This window comes from Choloepus didactylus, chromosome 26 (assembly GCF_015220235.1).
Source record: "Choloepus didactylus isolate mChoDid1 chromosome 26, mChoDid1.pri, whole genome shotgun sequence".
Taxonomy (NCBI): Eukaryota; Metazoa; Chordata; class Mammalia; order Pilosa; family Megalonychidae; genus Choloepus; species Choloepus didactylus.
The window spans coordinates 8,371,181-8,397,041 of NC_051332.1; the positions used below are offsets into that span (position 1 = coordinate 8,371,181).

Sequence of the window (25,861 nt, forward strand, 5' to 3'; positions counted from 1 at the left end):
ATTTGAGAGGAGAGGAAGAGGAAATGGGGGGTTGGTACTTGGTTGGTATAAGGTGTTTTGTGAATTTAGGAAATTTAAAAATAAAATTTATAATAAAATAGTAATAATAATAACAATAATAAAAAGAATGAGACCTATGTCTTATCCCAGGATTTACTACTGATTAGCTGATTAGCTGAGAAATCTCTATATTTCACTGACCTCATCTGAGATAAGAAAGTACCTGTTCATCTCCCTCACTGATTTGTGATGATGCTGACATAAGATAATGGAAGTGATGGCACTTTGAAAGTTTTATGGCACTCTGTGAACATGGTAGCTTTTGTTATGGGTGAGTCTATCAAGCCCTTATCCCATGTAAACTACTTGGAACAGAGCATGTGTAGACACTTCTATGGATAATGGACTAATTACTGCCCACCTTTCTCCCCAGCTGTGTCCAGTAGATCCTTTATCTCCAATATTAGCAAAGATAACTTAATTTGGTCCCATGTTTCAATTTCAGACAGTTTCAGATGACTCCCTGTTGTGAGTAGTAAGGGATTTTTACCATTTTATCTTAACTTCTGAGCTATAATTTGAGGGCTGGTCAACTGTAGTTTTAACTACTGTCCAATAGACTGAGGTCATGGGATAGTTGAGGTTTTGAAGTGGAAGTGGAGAGGACTACCACTGGAGCTGCTGCCTATACTTTCACTTGAAGATCTAGACTCCTCATCTATTCTGATATTTTATTTTTTTGTTCCTGTATCAGGGTCCATTACACCTTATCAGGGATGAATCTTATTTCCATTTGGATCACCTGAAGTTAAATTATTCCCCAATTCAGTGTGATGGCTGGAAAATTTCAAGTGCTGCTGCTGTGTTTCCTGGTTCTGTTGTATCTTGTGGAACATCATGTTAGAGGTTTTCAGTGAGTTGTCAAATTCTATCACTTTTGTCTGGGATGTCTACTCATTCTTATCATCAAGTTCTCTAAATATCAAAATATTACAAATTTTCAGGGCTTTATTGACACGTTTTTTCTTGTAGACACTGATTCTGGGGAAGTGGAATGAGTTTGGAACCATAATAGCTGTATGGTTCCATCTTTACTTGGCCATCAATTTTTGCAATTTTTTTTTTAACACCTAGAAGATTCAGCTCTTTCTCTTATTTGATGCTGTTGATTAATTTTTCTCACTTTTCTTTTTTTATTAATTATGTTAGTACTGCAAAGTAATATTCAGTGGCCTGAATTCATTCCCTCATATTTGGCCAGAACTTGCATCTAAAGGGTATGTTAACTGATCTCACAATTTATTTTTTATAAGTAATGGAAAGAGTTATATCTTAATTCCTTTTTATTATTCAATAAATGGTTAATGCTGGAAGGAATGTCAGATTGTGGTTAATGGATACTAAGTCACTTGCTCAAGGAAGCTAGTTAGTACTCAGATACAGGCTTTGTGACTTGACGTCAAGTTCATCATTTTCACTTTATGCTCTTCTGTTAGAGCATGTATGAGCATATATTAGTAAAAATTTGTTAATAGCACTATCATATATTCCTCTAACCAAATGCCATCTTCTATCTTTTCTGTTACCACAGCTCAGATGATCAGACATATAAAAAACACTCAGGGTAGGAATCAGACAGAAGTGACAGAATTTATCCTCTTAGGAATCTCAGAAAACCCAGATCTACAAGTTATCCTGTTTGGATTGTTTCTGTTAATCTACATGGCAACCATGGTGGGTAATTTGGGAATGATCATGTTGATTAAGATTGATTCCTCTCTCCACACCCCCATGTATTACTTTCTCAGCAGCCTCTCCTTTGTTGATGCCTGTTACTCCTCTTCTGTCACTCCTAAGATGCTAGTGAACCTCGTGTCTCAGAATAAGGCCATTTCTTTCAATGGATGTGCTGCCCAGTTCTACTTTTTTGGCTCCTTCCTGGGGACTGAGTGCTTCCTGTTGGCCATGATAGCATATAACCACTGTGCAGCCATTTGGAATCCTCTGCTCTACCCAGTTCTCATGTCTGGGAGAATTTACTTCTTTTTTGTGGTTACCTCATTCCTAGCAGGCTCTGGGAATGCAGCCATCCACATGGGGATGACTTTCAGATTGTTCTTTTCTGGCTGTAACTGGATCAACCACTTCTACTGTGACACTCCACCTCTGCTCAAACTTTCTTGCTCTGACACCCATATCAATGGCATTGTCATCATGGCTTTCTTCAGTTTTAGTGTCATTAGCTGTGTTATGATTGTCTTCGTGTCCTACCTATACATCCTTATCACCATCTTGAGGATGCCCTCATTAGAGGGCAGGAAAAAACGCCTTCTCCACCTGTGCCTCCCACCTCATGACTGTCACCATATTCTTTGGGACAATTCTCTTCATGTATCTGCACCCACCTCCAGCTATTCAATGGAGCAGGATAAGGTTGTCTCTGTCTTTTATACAGTGGTTATCCCTATGCTAAATTCCCTTATCTACAGTTTGAAAAAATAAGGATGGGAAAGAAGCCCTAAAAAAAACTTACAGAAACACGTACTCTAAAGCCCATCCTCTTAACATAGAAGAAATTATAATTTTTAATTAATTTTATCTTCTAATTAAGCCTTTAATTGTGTTAAGGCAGATGATTTAAAATGAATTGTATTGTTTTGTCTCCTGGCATCTTAGCTATATATACATGGTATGGCTGGGTCTAATAAAATATCAAAACATATGGAATTAACAGAGTGGAATTTAAGTTACAGCTTCAATATTTAGCTCTACTGGCCTCAGTTTTATTATATATAAATGGATGACTTTGGTTGGGTTCCATGCAAACAGACTCTGAAACTGATATGGATGTGCAGGAAGGTTATTGAGGAGTGCACAGAGGAACAATACCTGTAAAGGAATGAGGGAAACAGGATTGGACAGAAGAAACTGAATTGTGATAAAGTTGTAACAGCAGATTCAGCTAAACTATATGGAGCTCTGGAGCTGGGACCACTCTTCAGTGTGTCTCAAATTGTGATAAAAGTGTCAGGTATTTGTACTTCCCCAATGGCCAATTCTGAATGTGGGCTATCCACTTAGGCATAGTCTTGGGCAAGGCAATTCCTCTGAGCAGGGGCAAGTCCCAAAGAAGAATTCAGCTGTGAACCATCAGCTGCTGGTGTGCTGGGCAGCTGGGGAAATAACTACTTCAATACTTCAACCCTGAAAAGCAAAACTGGGCAGTGTACCACAGCATCTAATACATATAACTTACTATGCTCATATGGATGTCAACAGCATCAAATAAGATATGTGAGAGAATCTTATCAGGCATTATAATAATATGAGAACCATGACAATTCTGGAGGAATAACTCAGTGGTTTTGTGACTTAATTGGCATATTTTAAGGATAGTAATTGCTGTAATTTAACTTTTTATCTTCCCCCCTCCCAAGGTTGCACATAGTTTTCAATAAACTTTTTCAAATTAAATGATCTATGGGGTGCTCATTATGGTGAGTTGAGGGGGCTTCAATATTGGAGCAATAGGATAATAGTCTTCTTGGATGAGATGGCATGGTGGAGGAGGCCTAATAATTATTTAGCATCAGGTAAATGTCTATTCACTATTTCTTCCCATTCCAAAATCCATGAGGGAGAACAGCAGTGCTCTGCAAGCTCCAAGTGAGACTTTCCCTTCTCGATCCCCTTACACCTGAATAAATGTGTGAGAGACTGTAAAGGAGGAATTAGCTCATTTGTCCATCCTGTTTTAATGTAGCAATAGGAACCATCTTCCTTCTTCCCCATAATTCCCACATTTACGTATTCACCAAGGTTTCTCTCAAAGATATTTGAAAATGTACCGTGGTTCACCACTGCATTCACACCCCCTTCTTTTCTAACTCATCTATTACAAAACCGATTCTTTAACGGCTTTTTCTCATGAATCTAAGAAAAGTGGCACTTTATTATTATTCAACACTATTCTCATTTCCACAGTTCATTCATTGCTCAGCTGAGATTTTCACAATCTATAACATAATCTCTCATTCTATCATCGTCAATTCCACTGTTCCATTTACTTTTCCTTCTGCTCATTTGACTAAATCCCAAATCAGTTAAGTGGTTTCTAATTGATTCTGCACATTAGGCACAGCAGAAAAGCTTTCCATACAAGGAATATGATACAATATTAACACTGTGAAGAAAGGAATGAAATAAACACACATCCAAAATGTTAGCTTCTTTCCTTATGGAGGCACTGGGTCAGATCAGGGAGCAGGGGGCATGGGTGGCCTAAGGAGGATACACAAGGACAGTCCGGGTTCCAGGCGCCGCCAGAACGCCCCCTGCATGGAGGAGAGTTCGCGCCCGATTCCTGGTACTGGGCTGTGCCGCGGAGCCTACGGTAGGTGCTTCCCGCGGGCCTGTCCTCGAGCTACGCTCTTCCCAACTCCATGCCGCCTGGCCATTCTCCTTGCCCGAGGCCCCGCGCCTGCTCGTACGGCACCGATGTCAGCCTTAACGCGCGGGCGTAACTTCCCGGACCGTGGCTGCTGGCGGTGCGGATGCCGGCGACGTTCCCCACGGGACGGGCGTGCCCCGTGTGTGCCCCGGTGTGGGGGCAGCGGCTGACATTGGGGACTCGAGCCAGTCAGCGGGGCCCGCTGGTTTTCCCTGCCGGGAGGGTGTCGTAGGGAGGCAGAGGCCGGCCGGTGCCCAAGGCCTGGTGGGGACGCCCTCGGGAAATCGGTGCCCCGGGCGGTGAGGCCCCTGGGATTTCCGGGCGGAGCGGCTGTGTCCGCGGCTTCCCTCATCACCCTGCCGGCGGCTCTCGGGCCCTCGTCGCCACCTCGTCTCTGCGGCACCTCCTCGCCGCCTGCCGTATTCCCGGCGTCACCGGCCTCGTCAGCCTTTGTGAACTGGGGCCCCGCGTCCCCGCGTGCATCGCCTCCCAGGGCCGGCTGCGTCTCCTCTCCCTTGCCCGCGGTGCCCAAGTCCGCCGGGCGATTTGCCGCCGCGCGGGGCTCTCTTCCCCGCGGGCTACCCCGCCACCGCTCAGGCGCCTGCGCCCGTGCGCGCGTTGCTGGCTCCTGCACGAAGGGGCACGCCTCGCCGCTCCTCTCCACTCGCCGCTCCCCGCCCCCCGCCGGTGATCGGGAATGCCCACACCTCTGGACCCTCGCCCGGGAGCTGGCGGTGGCGACGGCGCTGCGGAGGGGATGGCGGTGACGTGGCCGGCCACCGGCGGCGACTCCCGGTCCACCGTGACGCCACGCCCCCGTTGGCGGTGGTCCCGCGGTGGGGTTGTGTTCCGCCCGGCGCTCGTCGCCGCCGAGCGCTCCCTCCTCGTCGGCCCGGGGCGGGTTCCGTGCTCCGCTGCCGCTCTCCCGTCTGACCGGGGAGGGGGCGGGAGGGCACGGCTCCATGCTCTTACAGCCTGCGAGCCCAGACCAAGTGCAATGAGAGATGCCGCCTCCCCACCACCACCCCCAGGGCTTCTCCGAGTCTCTTCACTGACTTTCCTTACCGTGGGTTTCCCTGCTGTGTACTGGGCACACGTGGGTACAGGGACTTCTGTTTGGGGTAAGGAGGAAAATTCAGTAAGCCATTGTGGGGATTTTAAATGATTCTGCACACTAGGCACAGTAGAAAAGCCTCTTTCTGAAAGTGGATATGAGGACTTGAAGCAGTTTTACTGTAACTAGATGACAAGAGACGGAAACGGGAAACAGGTCTGTGCAGCAAGAAAAACTACTCAAAGGGTAATACGTGAACTGTGGGAAGAGTATTGTTCATAATGTTAGAAATCTTTAAACTAATGCCTTGAAGATAACACATTTATGCAAACTTGAGCAATGGGGAAGCAAAGTAGTTATTATCGGTTATTTGACTTTGTGAAGCTCTGCTTTGCTTTAGTACAAAGTGGTGATTTTTCTGATGTTTGTTTGTTTCTCGTAGCTTATAGATAACACGTATCATGAATTCAGTACATTGAAAGAAACAAAAATTAAGCTTTCCATTTAAAAACTAATCGCAGTGTGGGCAAAATGATTATCGGCCTATCTCGCCTAAAGCTCATAAAGTCAATTTCAGCAAGAAAAATCTCTGAACAAAACAGAATTTGGGGAATATTTTTTAAGGATGGCTCAGCAGTCTTCTAATTCATACAGCAGAAGGAAATAATTGATGTATATTCATGTGAAAGAGAATAAATATACCTGAAAAAAATGCAATGTTTGATATGAGACTGGACACTCTGTTTTGTTTTTATCCTCTCTCTATTTCGAACATTATCATTAGGATTAACATTTTGCTTGGTCGCTAGGTCATGACTGGGTAATTGTTGAGGTGTGGACCAGGTCCCTAGGTGACATACTTGTCCTACGACCAGGTTAATTTAAAGATTGTGGTAATGTTCCAGTGAATACGTAAGAGAACATCTCTGTTGCTAAGGGAAATACAACAAGAATAATTAAAGAAATTGACATTTTTTTACTGATAAATTTCCAGTTCTTAAAGACACTCTTTCAGTACAAGGAATGTGAAACAATGTTAACACGGTGAAGACATGAATTACGTAAACCCACACATCGCAAGTCTTGGCTTCCATCCTTATGAAGGCGTAGGTCCAGATCAGGGTGAGATTACACCGACCTGCTTTCGTGCGATACGAGAAGAATGGTCACAGTCAGTTCCACTTGGGCATACTCCCTTGGGCATCAGCAAATTCAGGAACTAAATTCTTCAGGGAAGAATTCTCCCTTTGCTAAAATCTTGTTTCGGATGTGGAGCAATGCACTGGCCACACCTGTGGTAAATCTCTGCCATGCCCAGCAGCAGGTAAGAGGGGACTCGGGGTGATCCTTTACAGTTACTGGCGGATCACACTCACTGACAGAGCCAGAGTACGTTGGCTCCCAGAACAGGGAATTCCCTAATGGCAATGGAAATGACTGGAAAAAGAAAGAAAAATATTCAGTGTCCACCTCCATGACCGCCCTTTGGGAGTCTCCGTCCCTGTCCACAAACATGCCTCCAGCAATCTCAACTCAAAAAATATCAGCCTGTCCACGTGTATGTATGTAGGGATATTATGAACTTTTCTGCATTACTCTTGTATTCTGCCATGTCCTAGTTTGCTAATGCTGCAGAATGCAAAACACCAGAGATGGATAGGCTTTTATAAAATGGGAGTTTATTTCACTACACAGTTACAGTCTTAAGGCCACAAAGTGTCCAAGCAATCAGGTACGTTCACTGGATGATGGCCAATGGCATCCAGAAAACTTCTACTAGCTAGGAAGGCAGCTGGCGTCTGCTCCAAAGCTCTGGCCTCAAAACGGCTTTCTCCCAGGATGTTCCTCTCTAGCAAGCTTGTGCCACTTCAAAACATCACTCTCAGCTGCACTGCATTTTCTCTCTTTGAGTCAGCTCATTTATATAGCTCCACTGATCAAGGCCCACCCTGAATGGGTGGGGCCATGCCTCCGTGGGAACATCTCATCAAAATCATCACTCACAGCTGGGTGGGGCACACTCCAAGCAAATCTAACCAACACCAAAACTTCTGCCCCACACAAGACCACGAAGATAATGGCATTTAGGGGACACAATACACTCAAACCGGCACATGCCACTTTGCTGAATTTATTAGCTCAAGTAGCTGTAATTGATATCCTGTTATTTTTCAAATACATGATAGTTTAATTTCCTCCTTAAATTTTGGATGGCTTTATTTCTTTGCCTTGTGGGATTGCTCTACCTAGAATTTCTAACACAATATTGAATAACAGTGGTGACAATAGGCATCCTTGTCTCATTCCCCATATTAGAGGGAAGGCTTTCAGTCTCTCACCATTGAGTTCTATGTTAACTGTGGATTTTTCATATATGCCCTTTATCACATTGGGGAAGTTCCCTTCAATTCCTACTTTTGGAAGTGATTTTATCAAAAGAAAATGTGTTATTTTGCTGAATGCTTTCTCAGCATTTATTGAGATGGTCATTTGATTTTTCCCTTTCAATTTGTTAATGTGTTGTGTTACACTGATTTTCTTATGTTGAAATCCCTTGCACACCTGTGATGAAATCCACTTGGTTGTGGTGTATGATTCTTTTGATATATCTTTGAATTCCCTTGGCAAGTATTCTGTTGAAAATTTTTGCATCTATATTTAGTAGGGAGATTGCTCTGTTGTTTTCCTTTCCTGTACCATCTTTACCTGGTTTTCTTATTACAGTGATGTTGGCTTCATAAAATTAATTTGGTAGTGTTCCATTTTCTTCAAAGTCTTGAAAGAATTTGAGCATGAATGGTGTCAGTTCCTTTGGGAAAGTATGATAAAATTCCCAAATGTAGCCATCTGGCCATGGGCTTTTATTTTTAGGAAGATTTGGGATGTCTGATTGGATCTCTTTTCTTATGATTGTATTTTGTGTCTTCTAATTCTTTTTGTGTCAGTCTAGGCTGTTCATGTGTTTCCAGAAAGTTATCCACTTCCTCTAAATTTTCTGGTTTGTTAGAGTACATTTATTCATAGTATCCTGTTATGATTTTTTTAACTTTATTCAGGATCCACAGTAATGCCACCTCTCATTTATGATTCTCTGTATTTTTTTCTTCTCTATTTTTGACTTTGTTAGTATAGCTAACAGTTTGCCAATCTTTTGGATCTTCTCAAAGAAGCAACTTTTGGTATTATTTTTAAACTCTTGGTTTTTCTTTTTCCTCCATATCACTTATTTCTGCTTTAGTCCTTTTAAATTCTTTTCTTCTACTTGCTTTAAGACTAGTTTGCTGATCATTCTCTATCTTCTTCAGTTGTTCTTTAATTCTTTGATTTTACCTCTTTCTTCCTTTTTAATGTGGGCATTTAGAACTATAAATTTCCCTCTCAGCACCACATTTACTATATCACATAGATTTTGGTTCATTGTATTCTAATTTTCATTTGTCTCTAGATTTTTAGAAATTTCTCTTGCAATTTCTTATTTGACCCAATGGTTATTTAGGAATGTGATCTTTAACCTCCACATTTTGGGGGAATGTTCTCATTCTTTGATAGTTATTGACTTCTAGCTGCATTTCATTACTATCTTAATATATGCTTTGTATAATTCCAATCTTTTAAAATTTATTGAGGATATTTTATGCTCCAGAAACTATCCTGGAGAACATTCGATGTGTACCAAATACATTCATGATAATTTGGGATGTTACACTCTCAATATGTCTATAAGTCTAATTAATTTATCAAATAGTTTAGGTTCCCAATTTCCTTATTGGTCTTCTTTCTGGTTGTTCTGTCTATAGAAGAGAGTGGGGTATTGAAGTCTCCCATTATTATTTTAGAAAAATCTATTGCCTTCTTCAGTTTTGCCAATGTTTGTCTCATGTATTTTGTAGTCCTTTGATTGACTGCATAAACATTTATGGTTGTTTTCTCTTCTTGATAAATGTTTCCTTTTATTAGAATATAGTGTCCTTCTTTTTCTCTTATGATATATTTGCATTTAAAGTCTATTTTATCTGATATTAGTATTGCTATCCCTGCTTTCTTTTGGCTGTAGCTTGCATGGAATATTATTTCCATCCTTTCACTTTCAATCTCTTTGGGTAACTGGGTCTAAGATGAGTCTCTTCTTTGCAGCATATTCATGGCTTATACTTTTTAATCCATTATACCAATCTGTATCTTTTAATTTGGGAGTTGTATCCACTCACATTCCATTTATTTCTTTGAAAGTGGTTCTTGTATCAACCATCTTCTCATTTGGTTTTTATTTGTAAGATTTCTTTCCCCTACTCTCATTCCTTCCATTTAAATTTCCCTTACTAATACTCTAGTTTTGGTCCATTCTCCAGACCTCTTTCCCTTTTTACTCTCAATCAGAATTAATCACTTTAATATATTTTGCAGGCAGTCCCCCTTATAAAAAATTCCTCATCATTTGCTTAACTGTGAAAATATTAAACTTTCCCTCAGTTTGTAGGTGAGCTTTTCTGGATAAAGGATCCTTGGTTGGCAATTTTTCTCTTTCAGAATACTAAAACTGTCATACCACTTTCTTCTTTCCTCCATAGCACTTTCTGCATACTCAGTACTTGCTCTTATGTGGTTTGCCTTTTATGTGGTGAATCACTACTCTCCTGCCACCTAAAGGAGATTGTCCATCTCTCTAGCACTTGAAAACCTGTTTATCATGTTTGTCACTGTGGGTTTATTTTGATTTATTATATTTGGAGTTCATTGGGCATCTTTGATTTTCATAGGTATGTCATTTAGAAGGGTTGGGGAATTTTCCCCAACCATGTCTTCAGTTATCATTCCTAGACCATTACTCTTCTCTTCCCTTTCTGGGATACCAATGTTTCTTATATTTTTGGCCTTCATGTTGTCTTTCATTCCTCTGAGGTCCTTTTTGATTTTTTTTTCACTATTTCTTTTTTATATGCTTGCATTCCATTGTCCTGTGATCTTTTTCACCTATTTTCACTTCTGCCTCTTCAAATTTGCTGTTGGTTGTCTCAAGTATATATTAAATTTGATGAAAAGTGTAATTTATTTGCATAATGTCTGCTATTTTTATTTACTGTTTCAAATTCTTCTTTATGATCATCTAGAGTCTTATTTTCCTTTATGTCCTTAGCCAGCTCATTGAAGTTGTTTTGTAGATTTCTGTGTACTTCTTTGATAAATTGCTCCAAGTTCTGTGTCTCCTCTGGTTTTTTAACTTGGGTAGTCCATAACTTCCAGTTTCTTCATGTGCTTTTTTTGTTTTTGCTGTTGGCCTCATGGCATTTGCTTATCTTGATAAGGTTATTTTGGGTTATGGAGGATTATTTGAACATTTATCTATAATTTGGCAGAGCTACAGATTGGTGGAGGGCACTTTCCCCATCTTAATAATATATGCTGCTCTTGAGTCACCTCTTATCCTCAGGGGAGCTCTCCCTCTCATTTTCTGTGTGCTGGTTGTGGTCCAAACCTGGAAGAAATCCCACCAGCACACCAGTTTCCTTGTATATTTGGGACTGCCAGACCTATGGGAGGGGCAGGACCTGCAGTTTGGCAGGGATTCTGCTCCAGGGCACAGTTTTCCTGGCAATTCTGGATGGTGCAAATGGACCCTCTGTGACTGTTGAGCTGCATATCTCACCTTCCAACTCACATTCAGCACAGCACATGCCCAACCAGCACCTGCTAACCCCTGGGTTTGGTGAGGGTCTCCTGTCATTTCCATGTGATGCCTTTGCCTCTTAGCTGTGATCACCACAGACTTCAGTGACAGAAATGTGATTTCAGTCACCACAAGTTGGCAGAATCCTGAATTCCCATGAGAGATCTGTTGCAAGTCTGCGGTGGGTCATCTCTTCAGCCAGCTGCTGTGAGGGTGCATGGTGTTTGGAAAGATGCTCACTATATGCTCAGTGTCTGGATCTATCCACCATGCTGCAGTATTAGAGCTTGCAGTCATGGGGCTATAAAGGGTTACCTACCAGCCAACTGCTGAGATAGATGCATGGCACATGGCAAGCTGCTCCCTTCTGTGCTCATCAGCTGGCTCCAGCTGCCAGTCTCCAGCACTGGAGTTCTTAGCCATGAGAGTGTGAAGGGTTATCACACCACCCAACTACCAAGATGGGTGCATGATGTTTGGAAATCTGCACTCTTCCATACTCATCAGCAGGTTCTGGTTATCAGTCTCTGGCAGGAGAGCTCTTGGCCATGGGGCAGTGAAGGGTTATCTATCCTGCCAACTGCTGAGATGGGTGCACAGGGCATGGAAAGCTGCTTGCTCCATGCTTGAAAGCTGGCTCCAGCTACCAGTCTTCTTCACAGAATTCTTGTCCATGGGGATATGAAGGGTTATCTCTCCAGCCAACTGCTGAGATGAGTGCCTGGGTCTTGGAAAGTTGCCTGATCCATGCTCGTCAGCCAGTTCTAGCCACCCATACCTGGAAGTGGTCCAGGCTGAATACACTCACAGTTCCTTACAAGTGCAGTCTCTCTGTCTTGCTAAGGCCTCACTATGTGGTGTACATGTCCCTGTGCAGTTGGTGACATCCTCAAACAGCTTTTCTGGAGAACTTTCTGCACTTAATATAGTCCTTTTCATGGAGGAGAATTTTGCTTTGCCTCTCCTAATCTGTCATCTTCCTGGAAGTCTCCTGTTTCCTTTTAATATTATTAAATAGCACATGGATTCTTTTTTGTTTGTTTTTTTGGTATTTTCCCTGCAATTCTATTCAGATATAGTCATATGAAATAGAATCACCCAAAGTGTACAATCAGTTGTTCACAGGATCATCATATAGTTGTGCATCATTACAATCAATCTTTGAACTATCTAATGTTCCCCCCAAAATCATCAAAATAAAAAATAAAAATAAAATAGTAGAATTAAAAATAACACCCAACACAACATATCCCATCAATTCCTGTTATTCATTTACTTTCTTGTCCCTATTTTCCTACTCATCTGTCCATACACTTGATAAAGGGAGTGTGAGCCAAAATGTTTTCACAAATGGTCACACCATTTAAGCTATATAGTTATACAGTTATCTTCAAGAATCAAGGTTACTGGGATGCCATTCACTGGTTTCAAGTATTCTCTTATATCTATTCTAATACATTGCAAACTGAAATGGGACATCTATATAATGCATAAAACTAACTTATAGAATGACCTCTTGACTCCATGTGAAATCTCTCATCACATGAAACCCTACTTTGTTTCATTTCTCTTCCCACATTAGGACAAGAAGTCTTTCTCAATCTCAGGATGCCAGGTCCTGACTCATCCCTGGGAGTCATGTTCCACATTGACAGGGAAATTTACACCCATGAGAGTCATGTCCCATGTAGGGGGAGGGCAGTGAGTCCACCTGCCAAGTTGGCTTAGAGTGAGCTTCCACATATGAGCATCAAAAGAGATTCTCAGGTTGACACTTAGGCACAATTATAAGTATAATTAGCCTCTCTTTTGCAATAACAGGCTTCATATGGACAAATCCCAAAACTTAATTTTAAGTCCCTGATATTTGCAAGGAAATAAGGAATTCCCCAGATATATAAATTTAATATTTCCACATTTTTCCCTTTCCCTTAAGTGGTCTTTCAAATACTTTTTTGCCTATGCCCAAACTACTCTGTGATATACAGAGGCTTCACAAAAACTGTATAAATTAACCAAATCTCACTCCTATTCAAGGTTGCATGTTGTTATGGTGTTTGAATAAACTGAACATCCAAGTTAAATTATATAGCATGCAACAGAAAATAAAGTTTTTCTACCAGATAAACATCTATAACTTTGGTCCCACACAGAAGTTGAAGTTTTAAAGCACAATTATTATCACCCTTTACTCTTTAGTCTGATTTATCTTAGTCTTAACCATGGCTATTACATTCATATCTCTCATATTTAAGTCTGATCTCTTTTTCAGCTTCTTTATATTTTCCGTAAGGTATAATGGGAACATTCATAGCTGCTGAACTCTATCTCTCAGTTTCAGGTTTCACACTGACTTGAAGTTCCAGGGACTAGTCAGGTTGTACACAAGAGATCAGCATCTCAGAATCTAGAAATAACTGTTGAAACTCATGAATAGAGGTAACTGCTGTAAGAGTATACAGTCTAGGAACCATTACAATAAGCTTTTTCTGGATAATCTATGCTCTCAGTTTCAATTCTTGGAGTTAGCACACCATAGTTAATGCATATTAGTGAGGAATTATACAGTCTGTCTTTTTCATTTCTGGTTTATTTCATGCAATGTACTGCCCTCAAGGTCAATTGGCCTATTTGCATACCTTACAACTCCATTTCTTCTTGTAGCAACTCAATATTTTATTGTATGTACACACAACAATACACCATTCCATTCATAATCAGTGTACCCTGAGGCAACCCCCATCTACTGAAAATGGTGAACACTGCAGCCATAAACACCAGTGTGCAAATGTCTATTTGTGTCCCTGCTCTGTTTTTCCAAGTATATTCCATATAATGGGGTTGCAGGAACATAATGACAACCCATACTTAGCTTCTTATGGAACCACCACACTACCCTACAGATGAAATTCACCATTCTACTTCCCCACCAGCAGTGATTAGGTATATCTCTCTCCATATTTTCTCCAGCAATGGGATCCCTCTGTTTACTTTTAAGACATTCAATCCTAAGTAAACAATCAGTGGATCACACCATAATCATATAACTATGCATTCACCACCACAATCTACATGCAAACATTTCCATTCCTTCCATAAAATAAGAGGAAGTGGAGAAAAAATAAAATAAAATAAAATAAAATAAAATAAAATAAAATAATGAGAAATAAAAAAATGAAAGAATAAAAATAAAATTAAATAACAGACATTAAAAACTTCAGACAACCATGCCACTACCAATAATGTCTTACCCTGCCATTATATTCCTTATTATAGATATGTAGCTTTGGTATATTATATTTGTTACAACTAGTGGAGGTGTATTGTAATATTATCCTTAACTATAGACTCTAGTTTGCATTGACTGTATTTTCCCCATAAACTTCCATTACCAACTCATTACAAAATTGATATTTTTTGTTCACCCTTATATAAAAACATCCTTATCTTTGCACATTTAATCACCATCATTGTCCACTCAATGTTTCACTAAGTTTTATAATTCCAGTCTAGCTTCTTGTGTCCTACATGCCCCTAGTCTTCCTCTTTCAAGTATACTCACACTCACCTTTGTCATGTGTACTTACACTATTGTGCTGCCAGCACACAGTATCTGCCAGTTTTGGGATCTATAAAATCAATACTTTTGAGCTTCCTATACCCATTCAGTATCAAATGCCCAATCTCTACCCTCTTTCTATCTCCTGATAACTTGTATTCTCAGATTTAACTGTCAAAGTTAGCTCCATTAATTAACAAATGACTGCCAAGAGATGGTGCACCCTATCTCTTCTTCACACCACTTCATGTTGATTTGATGGTGGATGCCAAACTTATACTTGGAGTGTATTTTTTGAGAGAGGGTGATTCTGTCTCATTCTGTACTCCACAAACATTTTCCCTGTTTCCTTTTGATATACTCATCTAAATATGTTCTTAATAAAAGACATTTTATAGAGCATGCCATTAGTGAGTGATGGAGACTGTTACAATTATGTCATATGCTCCAATTCTTTACTTCAATCTGTACTTCAATTCTAGCAGCTCTTGTTCTTTTTAAAAGCAAAATCTTCCTGGAGTGTAGTAGAATTTTACTCTTTTCCAGAACCTTTAAAAGATGTGGTAACAATAAAGATTCCTTCTGAACTGAAAGGATAAAATTTGTGTTCATGGAAAACTAAAGCTTATTACTTAAGAATCTATATATGGTAAGAAGAAAAACATCATCTACCTGTCTGCCACTGGTAAGATAATTGTAGTGCTAGTTTCATTTAAATGTAAAACTTTAAATGAGTCATTAAAATGTAGATTTCAGCAAAGAAAACTTACAAGAATTGTTTGAGGGATAGACATCATATTACAGAAGGAAATACTATCATTTTTCCTAGAGAAATGGGGACTTGATTGCTGTCTTCAAACAACAAATGTTAGGTAATATAGAATGAGAAGACTCATTTTGAGTGAGCTCTGCCCTGTTCAATTGTATTTCATTGGGAAAATTCAAAAACAATTTACTGAGAAACTTCATGGCCAAGTTTAGATAATATGAAGTTTGTCTATCAGAAGATTAATTGTCTTGATGGGAAGTGAGAATACATAATGTCTGGTCCAGGAAATGCCTTTTTATTTATTTTCTTAATTGAAATTTATTGAGATTCTTCCCACACCATACAATTATACAAAGATCCAAAGTGCACAATTGTTCATGGTAACATTATATACTTCTTCATTCATCACCATAATTAATTTTTTCTTCAATTTTTAGAACATTTTCATTACCATTACTCCAGAAAAGAAATAAGGACAAAAACAGAAACCTCAAATGCTCCCATACCCTTAACCACCCCCCTCCATTATTGACTCATAGAATTGGTATAGTACATTTGTTAATGTTGATGAAAGAATGTTAAAATTTTACTAACTGCAGTACATAGTTTGAAATAGTTATATTTTTTCTGTATATACCTGTCTATTATTAACTTCTAGTTAGAGTGTCATACATGTGTTCTAGCTCATGAAAGAGATTTCTAATATTCATACTGTTAATCCTGGTCATTGTCCACCACAAGATTCACTGTTTTATGCATTCCCATCTTTTAACCTCCAAATTTCTGGTGCCATATGTGACCCTAAGCTATGCCTTTCCACCACATTCACACAGCATTCAGCACTGTTAGTTATTCTCACAATAACATACTACTATCACCTCTGTCCATTTCCAAAGAAGTTCAACCTAGTTGAAAATTCTGTTCATAATAAGCAACTGCTCCCCATTTTTTAGCCTCATCCTGTACCCTGGTAACTTATATTTCATATCTATGAGTTTACATAGTAAAATGAGTTCATATCAGTGAGACCAGGCAATATTTGTACTTATTTGTCTGACTTATTTTGGTCAATATAGTGCCCTCAAGCTTTCTACATCAACCCATTTTTAACACAGCTTTTTTCACCCACCATACTTTCCATCCTAAGTAAACAACTGATGGTTCCCTGTATAGTCATGTTTTTATGTATTCACCACCATCACCACTATCTATAGAAGGACATATCCATTTATTCCACAAAGAAGGAGGAAAAGTCAAAGGAAGTAGAGAGACAAAAGAAAAAGAAAAAGAACACAAAAAAACATGACAGCTAAAAAGCAACCAAAAAAAGGCAGAATTAAACCAAAGTAGAATAACAGAGTCAGACAACATCACAATGCCAGAAGTGCCATACCCTGCCCCTATATCTGTATAGGGATTTAGCTTTGGTATTTGCCCTTGTTACATTAAAGGAAGCATAATACAAAATTTCTGTTAACTATAGTCTCTAGTTTGTATTGGCTGTATTTATTTCCCTAGAACCATCTCATTTTTTAACACCTTGCAAGGCTGATATTCAATTTTTCTCCCACTTGTAAAAACATGTTTGTATATCTTATCACAATTGTTGATCACTCTATGTTTCACTTACTTATAAAGTCCCAGTCTTTAGTTTCCCTCTTTCCTTTTGGTGTCCCATGTGCCCATAACCTTCCTCTTTCACAGTCATCTTTGTTCAATGTACTTATATTGTTGGGATACCATCACCCAAACTGTTTTCCAAACCTCTCATTCTTACTTTTTCCTGTCAGTATGTATTGCTCCCTTTAGTATTTCCTACAGAGCAGTTATCTTGTTCACAAACCCTCTCACTGTCACTTTGACAGAGAATATTTTAAACTCTCCATAATTGAAGGACAGTTTTTTCAGATATAGGATTCTTCACTGTTTTTTTTTTTTTTCAGTATCTTAAATATATCACACCACTGCCTTCTTGCCTCCATGGATTTCACTGAGTAATCCACACATAGTCTTATCAGGTTTCCCTTGTATGTGATGGATTGCTTTTCTCTTGCTGATTTCCAGATTATCTCTTTTTCTTTGATGTTTGATTATCTGCCTTTTAAGTGTCTTGGAATAGGTCTATTCAGATCTATTATTCTTTGGTTATGCTGCATTTCTTTGATCTGTAATATTATGTCTTTCATAAGTGGTGGGAAAATTTCATTATTTCCTCTATTACTGCATCTGCCTCTTTTCCCATCTCTTCCCTAAACTCATTGACTTGGTTTTTGAATTGATTTAGCCTAATTATTTGAAAATCTTTAATTGATAGTTTTATTCAAGTGAAACTATCTCAACTGTATCTCAGTTGAGTTGTAAGATTGTTCCGTTGACTGGGCCATATCTTCATTTTTTTCTAGTGTTATTTGTAGTTTTCTCTTGTCTAGGCATCTGGCTTCTTTTGTTTCCCCAGTCAGAATTTCCCAGACCACAACACACTCAGGTTTCAGAATTGGGGCTAAATTCAGTGTTGGGTTTCCCTGAGGGTGTGTCTTAGTAGATTGATGGAATTTCCGGTGAGGACTCTAGCTGCTGTGCTTTCCTTAACCTGCCCAGAAGGTGGTGCCTTTCAGCCTGCTGCTCCCTGCTTGTGTAAAGAGGTGTAGTCCCTTTAATTTTCAGCTTACACTGTTTCTGTTTTGCTTGTTTTTCCACACACCCTGGAGTATGAGTTATGAAGGGAGGGCAAGCACTAGACCTGGATCCCCCTACTCCTCTTACAGAAGATACACCTCCTAGAAATTTATGTTCTGAACTTGAATTATTCCTTTGTCTCTCTGAACTTATTAACACCACCCCTGTCTGGGTCAGAGAGCTGCAAATTGAAAATGGCTGAGGCTTTCTCCACTAAGACACTGAGATTGAAAGAGAAAAAGGGGAAGAAAGCCCCTTTTCTGAGCCAGTGCAGGCCCTGCCCCTTGCACCCAGTCTTCTAGGCTCCCAATACCAGGGCACACATCTTATTTTTGGCTCTCTCAGGTCAATTATCTCTAAAATCTCTCTATTATTTTATTTTTTCCATCAGCCCCACCTCCTCTCCACTAGGAGCAATCTCAGGGTACTTTGTTGCTTGTTAGGGGTTTGTCTATGTAGCTTTTATTCAGCAGTCCACATTTTTGATTAAAACCCCATTTGGACCTAGGTTGAGCTATATGGTGCTTTCTCTCACAGTGAGGTCTTTCAGCTCAGCCTTCTGTGGGATAGAGGGCTCCCAGCATGGTTCTGCAGTTTTTAATTACAGATTTTATGCTGCAGTCTCAGCCACTCTGCCCCTTCCAGGTTGGTTTATGATGTGTGGACAGTCATGATTGTCCCCCAACTGTTGTTCCAGATTATTTACTGGAATCCTACACACATTTACTAGTTGTTCCTCATTGTTTATTTGTTGCTGTAGGAGACTAACTGAATTCCACACCTAACTGTGCCACCATCTTGCCCCTCCACCCTCTGTTTAATTTTTAAACAGTGTTGTTCACACATGACACAATCCATCCTAAATAAAGAATCAATGATTCCTGGCATTCACCACCACAAGCTATATGAGGACATTTCCATGTCTTCCACAATGAAAGACAAAAGGGGAAAACAAAATGAAGAAAAATATAAAATACAGAAAAATAAAAATAAAATAAAATGCCGTAAAAAGGTGAGAAAATGCTACCAATGTCAAGAACCCCATACCCTTCCTTTTTGCATACAATTAATGGACACATCTTAATATGCTACTGTTAACTATAGACTCTAGTTTGCATTGATTGTATTTTCCCCTGTACCATCCAATTTTCAACACCTTGCAATCTTGACATTCATTTGTTCTCCCTCATTTAAAAACATTATTTTGTTTATTTAATCATCATCAATGTCTATTCTAGGTTTCATTAAATTATACAATCTCAGTCTTTTTAACCCATCTTTCCTTTTGGTGTCATCCATGCCCCTCACATTCCGTTTCCAACCTTACTCACACTCATCTTTGATCAGAGTACTTTATTGTGCTACCATCACACACTGTTTTCTTACCCATTCAATTTCTGGATCTATGCAGGCATTCCTGTTGAATCTTCTGTATTCCTTGATCACCAAATGCCCAATCTCTAACCACTTTCTATCTCCTACTAACCTGTCATCTCAACTCTCAGACTTTGCTCATCAATATTAGTTCATATTAGGAGGCCACACAGTATCTGTTATTTTGTTTCTGGATAATTTCACTCAATGTAATGTCTACTGTCTACAATTTTGACATTTGGATATTATAAGTAAAATGTTATTTATTTTTATTTTTTCCTTCTTTCTCTTTTTACCCACACTGAGGTCTTAATTTCTACACTCTTCTCCAACACTTTCTCCTATCTTTTTCCTATCTGCCTGTAGTGTCCCCTTTAGTATTTTTTGTACAGCAGGTGTCATCTTCACAAACTCAGTGTCTGTTTGTCTGAAAATACTTAAACTCTCCCTCAGTTTTGAATGATAATTTTGCTGGATGTAGAATTCTTGGTTGACAGTTTTTCCCTTCCATTTCCTTAAATATAGCATACCATTGCCTTCTTGCCTCCATGGTTTCTAGCTTCCTTTGTAAGTGATGGATTGCTTTTTGCTGGCTGCTTTCATAATTCTCTGTCTTTGACATTTGTAACCTGATTTTTAATTACCATGGAGTCTCTCTATTCAGATCTATTCTGTTTGGGGTATGCTGCACTTCTTGGATGTTAATTTTATATCTTGCATAAGAGATGGGAAATTTTCCATGATTATCTCCTCTATTATTCTTTCTGTCCCCTTTTCCCTCCCTTTTCCGTCTGGGACATCCATGGCACACATATTTGTGTGCTTAATGTTGTCATTCAATTCTCTGAGACCTTGATCTTATTTTTCCATTCTTTTCCCTATCTATTCTTTTGTGAGTAGGATTTAAGTTGTCCTTCACTCTAGTCCATGAATACTTTCCTCTGACTCTTCAAATCTGCTGTTTTGTATCCCCACCCTGTTTTTCTATTGTGCCATTCATTCCCATAATTCTACCAATTGTTTTTTTTTTTTTCAAATTTTTGACTTCTTCCTTTGGTTGGACAATCTTCCTTATATCCTTCATCTCTTTTGCCATATATTCCCTTAACTCATTGATTTGATTTTTGAATTGATTTAGCATATTTGTTTGAAGATCTTTAATTAGTTGTTTCAACTCTTGTATCTCATTTTAAGTGTTTGTTCCTTTGACAGGGCCATATCTTCATTTTCCTAAAGTGATCCATAGTTTTCTATTGCCTAGTCCTCTGGTTCCATTGATTACCCCAACCAGATTTTCCCAGACTTGATAGGCCCTGATCCAATGAGCATTAATCTATGTCAAGTTTTCCTGAAGATGAGATCCCACAGGTTGTCAGAGTTCCCTGTGAGGCCTCTAGAACCTGTGATTTTCAACCCTTCAGAGTAGGTGGTGCTTGTCAGCCCTCAGCTCCCCCCTGGTGTAAAGAAATGTGGTGACTTTAATTCACAGTAGACCCTTTGCTGGTTAGGGATTGAACATATCAGAATCCAAGGTTAGCTGTTTTTGTTTTCTTTAAACAATGCCCTGGGATTTGAATTCTCTGAGGGATGTCTGTTTGCCAATTGAGCTGAGACATGTGGCCCCCTTTCTTAGGAAAATAAACCTTTCAGGGAATTATCTCCTACACATGAGATTTTCCTTTGACTCTCTGACTATCTTAACTCCACCCTTGCCTGGTTCAGTGCTGACAATTGAATTTGCCTGAGGCTTTCTTTAATGAGAGAAGAAACAGGGAAAAGAAAGAAGTCCCTTTTCAGAGCCAGTTTTAAGCCCTAGAGTTCACCTTAGAAGAACTGGAGTTGGTAACTCATTCTGTGTACCCCTTTTCTTGGAACACAACCCTTTTACAGGATATATTGAGCTAAGCTGACTCCAAAAGCCACTGTTTTTAATTTTATGTATTTTTTCATCAGTCCTGCCACGTCTCTGCCAGAAGAAACATTCAGGTTCTTTTCATTCTTATTCTGGGTTTATCTGTGACTGTAATTTGTTAATTAAAACTGAAATTGGCACTTGGTTGAACTACATTCCCATGCTCCTGGCAGGGACTGCTTCTTTTTCCCATATGCTACAAATCATCTTGCCATGCTGTTGGGTGAGGAGTGCCAGATACTCAGTTTGGAGAGCTTTATTTACAGTTCTATGCTGCAATCTCAGCATTTCCACCCATTCCAGACTGGTGTATGATGCTGTCTGGTCACAAAAGTCCTTCTACAATTTGTTCCAGATTGTTTACTGGTTGTTCTAGGCTATTTGCTAGTTGTTCTAAATTCCACACCATGTGATTCTGCCATCTTGCCCTGCTTCCTGATCCATTTTTGAAACATTTTTTTTGCCATTTTATAAATTTTCAGGATTTTTAAAAATTTTCTCAAACTTAAAAAAAATTTTCTATGATCTGTGTCTGAATAATTTCAATATCTGAAAGAGTTAAAAGCATTCTTCAACATCTGCTTTTCTTCTGGTTCTTAGTCATGATACCTTGTTTCCTTAGCGTCTATGGGGAGAAATTCTTATCATGGTCTGTTTAATTAGTTTGACCCATATTGGTGAAAATTCTTGGAGATCCTTGCAGAAGAGGGAGGTTTACATTTGACTTTATTTTGTCTTTATTAAGTCAGGACCATTTGTGGTAAGCTTTCCACCTAGAGTTTCTAAGATCACACAGGTTCTGTAATGTTAAACTGCACACTAGATCGTCATTCAGAGGGCTTTCCCCACCATGATGCACCAGGCTAAGGGCATGTGTTTCTCTTCATACCCATTTCTGACTAATGTGTTTATATATCTTTAACCTTTAGAATGCCACTATAATTCTAAGGGTGCCACATATGTACAGTAAGCTCTTGCCAGAATTTCCACTTATGAGATTTTTGAGCTTCATTTTCATTTGACACTGACTTCACTTATTTAAAATCCCATGTTCTTCAGTATTGACAGATTGTCAAAACTTCAGCTGGCATTTGAACTAATCTACCCAACCAGACCCCTATTATTGTTTGTTTTGTGGCTATATCATTTCCTTACTGTCAGTCCACATCATGAATGAATTTGGAATATACTCCACATAACCACAATACCTGCCACTGACAAAACTAATGAAGAGCCAATTATAAGGGTACATAGTTACATATGAAAAATGACCACTATATACACAATGATTCAATTGTCCTATGATTACCATGACCTCCTGCTTAAGTTTCTCTTTGACCAACATTTCCATAGTATACAAATATCATCACATTTTCTTCCCATTCAAATCCTTTCCTTCTATTTCTCTGCCAAACCATTAATAATATCCATGAATTAGTGTAAACCAATACTTCTGTCCATCTCTCCTGGCAGATAAAAAAGCAAGCATCTACTTTTCAATTTTTTAACTCTGTCAGAAGCTTTCTCTTTCCACCATTCTTCTGGATGACTACTGTTGTGGGGATGTAATTCTGCATCTCACTTTTTTGATTCTGCATCTCACTTTTTTGATAGTACCAGAATATCACCATGTAACACTATATCCACAGAATCATGTATGTAGCTACCCATTTTTGCCTAGTATGCTATTTATCACTGATCTTAAAATGATAAAATTCATGAATCATTTCAATCTGGAAGTTATTATTTCCTAGTCAGCTGATCAGAGGGAACTTCCTGTTAGATCACTAGTATAGGTTCAGATGCTCAGAAGTTATGGTGTCTTCCCTATTTGTTCTTACAACTCATTTATGTTTCATCACCAGCTAAAACCTGGTCATTTGTGCACTGTTTTCATGGAGTGTTTTATGTATGACCATATTAATGTTTTTGTGTGTCCAAAATTGGCAGGTCAGATTGCATGGTACATTGATGGACCAAAGTTAAGCAGATATTCTTTACTAGTGTCCAGCCACAATCCAAAAGCTCCTTCTGTCATGAAAAATAATTATTCTTAAATGTGAACATAACACTGCTCCAACATCCTCAAGGTCTGCATTGTGTTTCATGCATATGGCCATGCCAAAATCTCCATAGAACTTCCCCATATGTCACAGACACTTAAGCTATTATTCTATAGGATGTGTATATAAATATGTACAAATGAGATATAAGATGACTGTGAATATACAAGGGAATCCAACAGTAAAGATGATTCTCTTAGGGCCAAGAGAATCCAAATGCCACAAGTCGTCTGTCAGATTGAAAAGGATATCACATCATGTCACTGACCACTGACTGGTAAGAATTTTGCAAATGTGGTATGTCCCTGAATTTCTATGGAATATATTTCCCAGCTTCTGAGACTCATATGTTATACTCAAGTGTCCACATTAGAACCTATTTTCTGCCTGAACAAGTGCTTCTGTTGGCCTTTCATAATAGATATAGAAGTAAATAGATATTTATATAAAAAGCTGCAAGCTAAGTGTCAGGGTAATGCAGAAATAATAAGATGAATTATACAATTCTGAGTGAGTAAAGAACATGCAGAGGATCACATCCTATGTGAATGCTCAGCAAAGACCAAATTTAGTAGAGGGATTTATAGTAATCAAGGGAAATTTGAACAATTCTTTGTATGGCAGTCAGCCTTCTACTCCAGCTACACTTGTAATTTCCCAATGCACTTATGAAGAGTGTAGCCTCAATGGCAGGGATAGAAGTTACTTTTGGCCTGAGAAAGATGGACTTACATTCACAGAGGCAGATATAGTTGCAGCCACTTCTCAGTTCACCAATTTCCAACATCAGAAACCAACGCTGAGTAACATGTAGAAACATATCCTGGGAGGGTCAGTTAACTACTTGTTGATAAGTTGATAACCTTGAAGCATGGCCTCTATGGAAGTTGTACCACTTTTCTTCAGATAAATAAAATCTTGTAAAAATAATAAAAATGTCATCCTTCAAAGATATCCTTTCTGTGAACTGAAAATAAGAAAATGCTTTATCCTCAAAATAATATATTAGGGAACAATGTCAGAGATCAAATGGAATTGTAGTTTATTTTTTCTACAATGCTTTATTTTGAAATACTTTCAAACTTAAAGAGCAGTTACAAAAATAATACAGAATTCTTTAAAAAATACAAACCCAATAAGACATCTCCAACAATTTCCTGAAAATATTCAGATCCAAGATTTTAAATATATGACATTTGCTATACCATTTGATCTGTCTAAATTTTTTCAAACTTTTAAGAATAGGTTTATATATTATGCTATCTTCATGTATATTTCTTAAGAAAAAGGCCATCAATGTATGTAACCACTTTAGAGTAATCAAGTTCAAGAATTTTGACATTGATAACTGGCCATAGTTTTGAGGAGAACTTGTTCTAAATTAGTGATTATGGATGTGAATCTCAGACTTTGCAAAATGGAAGCTCTGGTAAAGATTGCATTATATTTATCATTCTAAATATCAAGGATAAATAGCACACTGGGATAAATGGCTATCTAGATATATGCTTGTTCTCAGTCTAGTGTTACATGGGTAGTTTAAGACATTTCCAGACAATCAAAAGCTGAGAGAGATCACAGCAATAGAACTGCCCTACAAAAATGCTATAGTGAATTTTTCAGGTTGAAATATAAGGATACTAGACAGCAGCTTGAATCCATCTGCAAAAATAAATATCTAGATAAATGTAATTATATAGATAAGTACACTTGCCTGTATTCCTGTATTTTCAGTATGAAACTGTGATTTTTAAATTAGGTATTCTCACATCCTCAGAGGGAAATTTATAGCTATGTATGCTTATGTTAGAAAAGAAGAAATATTACCATTCAGTAACATAAATTCATCTAGAGGAACTAGAAAAAGAGGGACATATTGAATTGAAAGCTAGTAGAATAAGAAAATAATAAGTATTAGAATGGTGGGGATAAACGAAATAAAGAATAGAAAAACAAATGGGAGAACCAATGAAACTCTAGCTGGTTCTTGGAAAATATCAATAGAAGTGCCAATATTTAGCAAGATTGAAAAAAGAAAAAGGAAAGAGAGAAAGCAAATTACTAAAACCCATGAGGTTATTAACAGGTATTGTAGAATTTAAAAGGATTGCTAATGAATATTATGAACAATTTTTGACAAAAATTTAGATAATCTAGTAGTGGACAAATTACTAGAAACACAAATTCCCTAAATTGAGTCAAAATGTAGATGACATTGATGGATGTATAAGTAACAAGATTTAATGAGTAATCAAAAATCTCCCAAGAAAGTTAAGTCCAAGAGCAGACCACTTCAACTGTGAATTCTATCAAACATTGAAATAAGAATCAATTCCAGT

At 38.6% G+C, this 25,861-nt stretch overlaps 1 pseudogene; it reads left to right on the top strand.

The window, feature by feature from the left end:
* Positions 1–1,596: 1,596 nt before the first annotated feature.
* On the top strand, positions 1,597–2,550 carry LOC119520824 (annotated as a pseudogene).
* The last annotated feature ends 23,311 nt before the right edge of the window (positions 2,551–25,861 follow it).